Source organism: Falco cherrug, chromosome W (genome assembly GCF_023634085.1).
Source record: "Falco cherrug isolate bFalChe1 chromosome W, bFalChe1.pri, whole genome shotgun sequence".
Lineage (NCBI taxonomy): Eukaryota > Metazoa > Chordata > Aves > Falconiformes > Falconidae > Falco > Falco cherrug.
In genome coordinates, this window is record NC_073719.1 from 17,335,881 (window position 1) to 17,345,486 (window position 9,606).

Sequence of the window (9,606 nt, forward strand, 5' to 3'; positions counted from 1 at the left end):
TCTGTTGAGCCATCAACAAAGCCCAACAAACAAAGCCCAAGCCTTTGACCAGTCTCCAAAGGGGAGACCACCTGCGGGCAGCCAGCAGCCCCTCCACGATGCCCCGGGCATGCACGGCAACAGTCTTTGGCCACCTATGGCCGGGGCGGTGAGCCTGTGGCGGCACACAGGCCGGCCGAAGGGCGCTCCCGCTGCCCGCCGGGCTGCCCGCTCCCGGCTGTCCTGCACACCGGCCCCTCAGAGCCCACGCCACGGCCTTCCCGACCCCGCTGCCCCTGCGGCCCCACCGCCCCTCAGCACCGCGGGCCGGCCCCGCGCCTCCGCACAGAGCAGCAGAATCAGACTGGCCAGGGCTGGCAGGGACCTCTGGAGGCCATCCAGCCCAAGGCCCTGCGAAAGCAGCTCCCCCAGGAGCCGGCCGCTCAGGGTCACGGCCAGGCGGGGTTTGAGAGCCTCCAGAGACTGCCCAGCCCCGGGGCAGCCCACTCCAGGCCGTGACACCCCCACAGCAAAGCCCATCTCCTCCTGCTCGGAAGGGAAGGAGCTCCCTGTGTTACCGAAATCTCGGAATGAAGAACTTATCGACACCAATGTGATGTAGATAAGCAGACACTTCTTTATTGACGGCCGGGTGCGTGAGCGAGTCCTCTCACGATCAACGCACGCCAGGTCTCAAAATCAGACACCATATATAGAACTTTTTCATACATATTCATTAAGTATTCATGCATAACCCTGATATTTCCCGTAAAGCATTAACATATTCTCCTCCTATATCCGATTCTGCGCAGTAGAGCTTAGAAAGGTCTAGAAATGGGTCTGGGGTACGATTTGGGTAGGTGGTATGTGAGTCGGTGGTCGCGATCTCCCCCTGCCGGAATTACCTTTTACTAAAGTTCACGGTTTCTTGGCAGGTAACCACAAGCTGTTCCAGTCGACTCTCCCCAGTTTCCATTCATCTCATATTCTGACATTTCAATACACCTTCTACATACAGAAGACTGGTCAAATAGAAAGAAACCTTTCAAACCCTAAAGTTATTTCCGAAGTTTTCACAATGGTTCTAGCCCATTCTTCTAGCCGTGGTACGGGATGTACAGAGGATCTCATAGCAGCTTTTGCTGTGCAACTATAAGTTTCATAAAAATAGATTTCTTATCCTTCTATCTTTCTATTCTATAAAATAATTTTATAAAATCAAATAATCAATCAAATAAAGTCAATCAATCTTAACTTATTAGCAAATCTATAACATTTCCCGCCTTTGAAAGTGTTGAAAATCATTTTTCAATACTTTCACATTATTTACATATCATTTGTTTCAACATATTTTGGTGGTGGGCTATGTCTTGATGGAATAGTTGGTAGTTCTCTCATACGATTGACTGAAATTCTGTTGGTAAACTGTTTCTTCAATTAGTTTCAACTAATCCTGCTCATCATGCCCACACCAGTTATTTCCAGAGGGCTTCCAGTCTGCATGCCCCCATACCAGTCCAGCAGCTTCCCCTACCCTCTAGCCCCAGAGTCGGGCACTTCCACAGCCCCACTTCCCTGGAGCCTGCAGGGACCAGCCTCCTGCATTAGGAGGAAAGCAGCAGAACTAAGAAAGCAGCCGCATTCTCCTGCGGGGGCAGGACAAAACAGCAACCGCAACACAGCCCACCTCCAGCCACCACCCCTGGCTGCTGCACGGGGAGCTCCATCTTCCCCACCTCAGAGAGCCCTTCACCCCCCCCAGAAATTAAGGACAGACTGCAACTGCCCCTCTGCTCCAGGCTCAGGGCACAGACGGCTCGGGCACCTCGACTGTGGGTTCAGAGCATGAACGCCCCAACCCTGGGCAGGGGAACCAGCTGCGCCAGGACACAACAGCTCCCATCACCTCAGAAAAGCAATGAGGAAATATACCCAGGGCTGGGGTACAATTCCTGACGTGTCTCAGGAAACCCAGGTGTGCCAGAGCAGGGTGCCAAGCTCCAGCCTCCTCCCCCACGCTCCCTTTACTCCAGTACCTACTACTATGTACTGCTGTGCTTTTGTGCTGAGCCTCACATGGCTGCCCGGGCAGGGTGAGAAGCAGCAAGAGAATTCCTGCCTGGCACCTTCTCCAGGGGAGCCGTGCTGCACTTTGCCAAGGTGAGGTTTTTTGGCTCTGCATGATTTCAAATGTGAGGGGTCTGTTTTCTCACCACAGAAAGCAGGGAGCAGAACTTTTGTGCTGTGCCTCACATGGCTGCCAGGGCAGGGTGAGAAGCAGCAAGAGAATTCCTTCCTCACACCTTCTCCAGGGGAGCAGCGCTGCGCTTTCCCAAGGTGATTTTTTTGTTCTGTGAATGATTCCAAGTATGAGAGGTCAAATTTCTCAGAACAGAATGCACGGAGCAGAACTTTTGTGCTGTTCCTGTCATGGCTGCCAGGGCACGGTGGGAAACAGCAAGAGAATTCCTACCTGGGATCTTCTCACCATGTCCTTGCAGCCACGTCAGGCACAGCAGAAAAGTTCGGCACCCTTCTCTCTGTGGTGAGAAATTGGACGCCTTTACATTGGCAATCATGCAGAGCCCCAAAGAGTCACCTTGGCAAAGTGCTGCACTGTCCCCCTGGAGAAGGTGCCAGGCAGCAATTCTCTTGCTGCTTCTCACCCTGCCCGGGCAGCCATATGAGGCACAGCACTAAAGTTCTGCTCCCTGCTTTCCGTGGTGATAAAATTGACCCAAAAATTTTGCACTCATACAGAACCAGAGCTGACCTTGATATAAGTGCGGCACTGTTCCCCCCTGGAGAAGGTTCCAGGAAGGAATTCTCTCTCTGCTTCTCACCCTGCCCTGGCAGCCATGTGAGGCACAGCACAAAAATTCTGCTCCCTGCTTTCTGTGGTCAGAAAACAGACCCATCAAACTTGTGCACTCATGCAGAACCAGAGCTCACCTTGTCAAAGTGCAGCACTGTTCCCCTGGAGAAGGGGCCAGGCAGGAATTCTCTTGCTGCTTCTCACCCTGCCCTGGCAGCCATGTGAGGCACAGCACAAAAGTTCTGCTCCCTGCTTCCTGTGGTGAGAAAACTGACCTCCTTTCAGCGGCAATAATGCACAGAAAAAAAAAATCACCTTGGGAAAGCACAGCGCTGCTCCCCTGGAGAAGATGCCAGGCAGGAATTCTCTTGCTGCTTCTCACCCTGCCCTGGCAGCCATGTGAGGCACAGAAGAAAAGTTCTGATCTCTGCTTTCTGTGGTGATAAAATTGATCCTTCAGAGTTGCAATGGTTAAAAGCCCAAAAAATCACCTTGGGGGAAGTACAGCACTCCTCCCATAAAGAAGGCACCAGGAAAAAATTCTCTTGCTGTTCTCTACCCTGCACTTGCAGCCATGTGAGGAACAGCACAAAAGTTCTTCTCCCTGCTTTCTCTGGTAAGAAAATGGACCCGAAGTTTTTGCACTCCTGCAGAGCCAAAAGAAAAAATAGATCTTGGGAAAGTGCAGCACAGCTCCCCTGGAGAAGGTGCCAGGCAGGAATTCTCTTGCTGCTTCTCACCCTGCCCGGGCAGCCATGTGAGGCACAGCACAAAAGTTCTGCTCCTCGCTTTCAGTGGTAAGAAATTTGACCCAAGCATTTTGCACTCATGCAGAACCAGAGCTCACCTCAGCAAAGTGCAGCACAGCTCCCCTGGAGAAGGTGCCAGGCAGGAATTCTCTTGCTGCTTCTCACCCTGCCCGGGCAGCCATGTGAGGCACAGCACAAAAGTGCTGCTCCCTGCTTTCTGTGGTGAGAACATTGACCCTTCAGAGTTGCAGTCGTTAAGAGCCAATAAAAATCATCTTGGGAAAGTGCAGCCCTGCCCCCTGGAGAACATGCCAGAAAGGAATTCTCTTGCTGCTTCTCACCCTGCCCGGGCAGCCATGTGAGTCAGCACTAAAGTTCTGCTCCCTGCTTTCTGTGGTGAGAACATTGACCAAAACCTTCTGCACTCATGCAGAACCAGGGCTCGCCTTGTGAAGTGCAGCACGGCTCCCCTGGAGAAGGTGCCAGGAAGGAATTCTCTTGCTGTTTCTCACCCTGCCCTGGCAGCCATGTGAGGCACAGCACAAAAGTGCTGCTCCCTAATTTCTAAAGTTAGCAAAATTGACCGTTTACAGTTGTACTCATGTTGAGACAAGACTTTCTTACTCAAAAGCAAAACCCAAGAAGCCATGTAGCCTTGGGACCCCCCTTGTCCTTCCATGTGGCTGGTGACTTCCCATGGCTTCTCTGCAAGGCAGGAGAAATAACCATGAATTTGGAAGCCCACGTAAATTCAAGTACACTTAGTCCTCTGACAGTCACTACTTATGGGCCAGCGGTCCTCTCACCCCTCCACAGATCTGCCTGCTAGTCCTCTAGCAGTCATTCTCCATGGAGGGACCACAAGTCCTCCACACCTACCCACCAGCTCACCAGAAATGAGTCAGACCACGCCAGAAGTGACACTGCCTGACCTGCAGGAGATCTATTAGACCAGTAACGATGGTTTCAAGACAGAAAAAACACCATCCACCAGCACAGCAGAAAAACAACCAGAAGAAACATCATACACAAACCAAAGGCCCCCATCCAAACCCCACAAAGGCAAAATAGCTGAAAAAAGGCACTCTCCACAAAAAAAAAACCACCACACAGATCACAAGATAAGATAAAAATGCCATAACCCTAGGAACGCAGGGCCAACAAACACAGACTCTGACCATAACAATAACACATTTTGACACTAACTCGCTTGACCTCTGGCATACCATAACCTTGTTGCCGCCAAACCCCAGCACATCGTAGCCCTAAGGCAACACAAAATGGAACACAAAGTCCCTGGAGATCTCTGCCAGGGCCTTCAGGTGGTCCCTGACCTCAGGCATCACAACCTTCAAGTGAGAACAAGATGGAGGCACCAGGACAACACCGGCATGCGTCTTCACACCCTGGCAAAGGGCCTGAGATAAACGCTCCTGGGCAGAGAGGCTGAGGCACTCGGAGGCTTTGAGCCAGCCCTCCACCACCACAGGGCTTCAGCTCATCATTTCTGTGTCAGAGCCACCAGGCAGGGGGCCCCATCCTCCCTGAGAGACCGCTCAGGGCACCTGTACCCAGCTCCAGGGGGCTGGATACACAGCCTCGGATCCGTGGGGGGAGGGGTGCTTTAATCCTGGGAGCAGGATTTCTGACAGTGCCCCTGAGGAGGAAAGCCTCCACGGGCCTGGAAGCCTGAGAGACATCCCTGCGCTGCTCCACATCACCAAAAGCAGGGTCTGAGGAAGGCTGCTTTGGGGCCCGTCAAGGGCACCAGCTCCCCTGGTCTCCAGCCGGCGGCGGGGCCCGGCAGGGTGCAGCACCCTCAGCAATGCCCGGCTCCTTGCGCCTCGGCCCCAGGGCTGCAGCGCAGGGCTGGCCCCAGCCGGGGCTGGGCTGGGAACAGCCAGGCAGGGCCCCTGGCAGCCCCGGCACGCACCTGCTCCCTGCATGTGGCGGCCTGGTCCTTTGCAATCGACACCGTGGCATCCAGAGAAGGGCCCTGCCCTGGGCCTGAGCCATCGCTGCAGGCAGGAGGCCTTCCTCGGCGTCCGTCCCTCAAATCCCTCCCTCCGGCCCCTACGGTCCGTCCCTAAAACACTTCCCCTCGCCCCCGGTCCCTGCTGGCCCTGAAGGCTGGCCACAGCACTTGGTTTCAAGCCTGAGCTGGTCATGTCATGGCTGTTCTGGAATGCGGTACAGTGAAAGGAGAGACTGAAATGGCAAATGTTCCCCCTCGGGGCGGTCAAATGCTGGCAGAGGTTGCCCAAGGAGGTTGTGCAGTCTCTGTCCTTGGAGATCTTCAAAGGCCAAGGGCACACAGTTCTCTGCGGCCTGCTCGAGGCGAGCGTGCTGGAGCAGAGGGCTTGGCCCAGAGGACCTCCACCGGTCCCTTCCAACCCCCCCCTCCTGTGTGGCTCTGTGCTTTGCTTTTGCCCTGGCAGAGACCTTCAGGGACTTTGTGTTCCATTTTGTGTTGCCTTAGGGCTACGATGTGCTGGGGTTTGGGGGCAACAAGGTCAAGTATGCCAGAGGTCAAGCGAGTTAGTGTCAAAGTGTGTTACTGTTATGGACAGAATCTGTGTTTGTTGGCCCTGTGTTCCTGGGGTTATGGCATTTTTATCTTATCTTGTGATCTGTGTGGTGGTTTTTTTTTTGTGGAGAGTGCCTTTTTTCAGCTATTTTGCCTTTGTGGGGTTTGGATGGGGGCCTTTGGTTTGTGTATGATGTTTCTTCTGGTTGTTTTTCTGCTGTGCTGGTGGATGGTGGTGTTTTTTCTGTCTTGAAACCATCGTTACTGGTCTAATAGATCTCCTGCAGGTCAGGCAGTGTCACTTCTGGCGTGGTCTGACTCATTTCTGGTGAGCTGGTGGGTAGGTGTGGAGGACTTGTGGTCCCTCCATGGAGGATGACTGCTAGAGGACTAGCAGGCAGATCTGTGGAGGGGTGAGAGGACCACTGGCCCATAAGTAGTGACTGTCAGAGGACTAAGTTTACTTGAACTAACGTGGGCTTCCAAATTCATGGTTATCTGTCCTGCCTTGTGGAAGAGCCATGGGAAGTCACCAGCCACACGGAAGGACAAGGGGGGGTCCCAAGGCTACGTGGTTTCTTGGGTTTTGCTTTTGAGTAAGAAAGTCTTGTCTCAACATGAGTACAACTGTAAACGGTCAATTTTGCTAACTTTAGAAAGCAGGGAGTAGCACTTTTGTGCTGTGCCTCACATGGCTGCCAGGGCAGGGTGAGAAACAGCAAGAGAATTCCTGCCTGGCACCTTCTCCAGGGGAGCAGTGCTGCACTTGTCAAGGTGAGGGTTTTTTTTGGCTCTATACGATTGAAAATGTGAGGGGTTACTTTTCAGATCTACAGAAATTAGGGAGCAGAACATTTGTGCTCTGCCTCACATGGCTGCAAGGACAGAGTGAGAAGCAGCAAGAGAATTCCTTTCTGGCACCTTCTCCAGGGGAACTGTGCTTCACTTTGACAAGGTGAGCTCTGGTTCTGCATGAGTGCACAAGGTTATCATCAATTTTCTCGCCACAGGAAGCAGGGAGCAGAACTTTTGTGCTGTGTCTCACATGGCTGCCCGGGCAGGGTGAGAAGCAGCAAAAGAATTCCTTCCTGGCACCTTCTCCAGGGGAGCAGTGCTGCACTTACCGATAGTGAGGTTTTTTTCGGCTCTGCATGATTGCAAATGTGAGAGGTCAGTTTTCTCACCACAGAAAGCAGGGAGCAGAACTTCTGTGCTGCGCCTCACATGGCTGCCTGGGCACGGTGAGAAACAGCAACAGAATTCCTTCATGGCACCTTCTCCAGGGGAACAGTGCTGCACTTTGACAGGGTGAGCCCTGGTTCTGCATGAGTGCACAAGGTTTTGGTCAATTTTCTCACCACAGAAAGCAGGGAGCAGAACTCTTGTGCTGTGCCTCACATGGCTGCCAGGGCAGGGCGAGAAGCAGCAAGAGAATTCCTTCCTGGCATCTTCTCCAGGGAGCACTGCTGCACTTTGTCAAGGTGAGTTTTTTGGGCTGTGCATTATTGCCAATGAAGAGAGGTCGGTTTTCTCACCACAGAAAGCAGTGAGCAGAACCCTTGCGCTGTGCCTCACATGGCTACCATGCACAGTGGGAAGCAGCAAGAGAATTCCTTCCTGGCTCCTTCTCCAGGGGAATTTCCCAGTTCCCGAGAGACTCCTGGCACCAGCTGCAAGGGGGCTCCCAGCCGAAGGGAATTGGGGTGGGAATTGGTGATGTCTCCTTTCCTTAGTCAGGTTAACACTTTGGAATAACAATTGGATGCTTCGCTTCTGTTGCTCTTCTATCATATTGCTCACAGTAACTGCTACTGGTTCCTTTTATCATATTGCGTGCTATTTTCTTTTAGTGTAATATAAGAAACTGCGTTTGATATATTCCATCATTTGATATATTTGATAGATTTGATTATATTTGATGTAGAGTTCAGCTTTGCTGTGTATCCAGTCAGTCAGCAAAACATAATTTGGCGTAGTCGGCATCGTATGAAGTAAAACTCTCTCTATTTAAGAAGAAAAATGTTCCTCGACTTGCTATTGGCAGGTGGGAACCATTGCCTTACGGTGTTTGGGCCAGAGTGGTCTGGTGGTGCTGGGCAGTTGGGCCGTGCCAGGGACAGAGGGACGGGGGCAGGGGAGGGGGCGGGGGGAAGGGGTTTAGGGACGGACGGGTGGGAATGGATGAAGGTGTTTAGGGATGGAGCTGGGTGTGTGGGGGTGGGGCAAGGATGTGTGTTTGTGGGAGTGGGTGTGGGGGGTGTGGGGGGTGGGGGGAGGTGGGGGTGTGTGTATTGATAAACCGGGGGTGGGGGTGTGGGGGGAGTTGAGGGTGTGTGTGTTATTTAGAGACCAGATTGGGGGGCCTGGGGGAAGGGTTTTAGGGACGGACGGGGGGTTAATGGAGGCCTTTAGGGAAGAACCGGGGGGTTGGGGGAAGGATTTTAGGGACGGGCCGAGGGTGGGGGAGGGCTGGACCGGGGTCTGGGGGAAAAGGTTTTAGGGCCAGGGCGGGGAGGTGGAGGTGGGGGATGATTTCAGGAACAGCCAGGGTGGAGGAGGGGGTCAAGGGAAGTCTTTCAGGGTTGTTTGGGGGGAAGGATTTTAGGGACGGATGTGGTGTCTGGGCGGACGTTTGATGCCACTGTATAGATTCCACTGTATATACGTTTATGTCCAGGGATTCTGTTAAGGGAAGGCTGCTGGCTCGGCAAAGGGACAAGATGTCTGAGCTCCCCAGTTACCACACTGATTTGGTGTGTAGCTCTACGTTAAACACACCTGCGCACAAAGGTTAGGCCAAGCTGACTCTCTAAAGCTGTTAGAAGTGACGAATTAAGGGACCTCTCATCCAGGGAGTCAGCCTTGGGAATGATGGGGAATAAAGCATGGATGGGGAAAAGATCTCCGCTCTCTTCAGTGATGCAGAAAGAGCCTCTGGGTGAGGACGTTGTGGCCACAGGAGGAGACAAGCCGATAGAGTGCTGCGATCCGCAGAACGTTGGTTGGAAGTCGGACAAAGGTAATTGTTGTGGGGGGAGATCGTGACCTCTGACTCAGATAGCCCCCCGAGAGAGGGCAAGGCCCCGCTTGGGGAGCATGGGGAGCTAGTAAAAAACCTCAGCAGTGCTGTCTGAGGGTGTGTGCTCATTTGTATTAAAGCAAGCAACTTGTAACCCATCCCGTGCCTGACTGAAAATGCATGTGTAATGCGCTATGAGTGTGCAAGTGCTCTGCTGTCCATAGTGCGTGCCCTCGAGGAACTGGGTGAGCACGCTCAGAGGAAACATTCCCCCGTGCTCCCAGCACTGCCATAAAGAATGCCGGCCTTCTGAAACTTGCAAGCAAGGCTTAGAGGGTTTCTCTCCATGACCGACTTTATGGCATCATTCCCACCATACTGGAGAAAGCAAATCTTTTATTGTTTGGTGGTGAAAGCAGCTTGGGGAGTGTCACTGATGTGCAGCACTTTTTTAACCTCAGGTCTAAAGTGCCACCGGTCCTACTGTGGGGTACATCCTTCCTCAGGCTTTCACCAA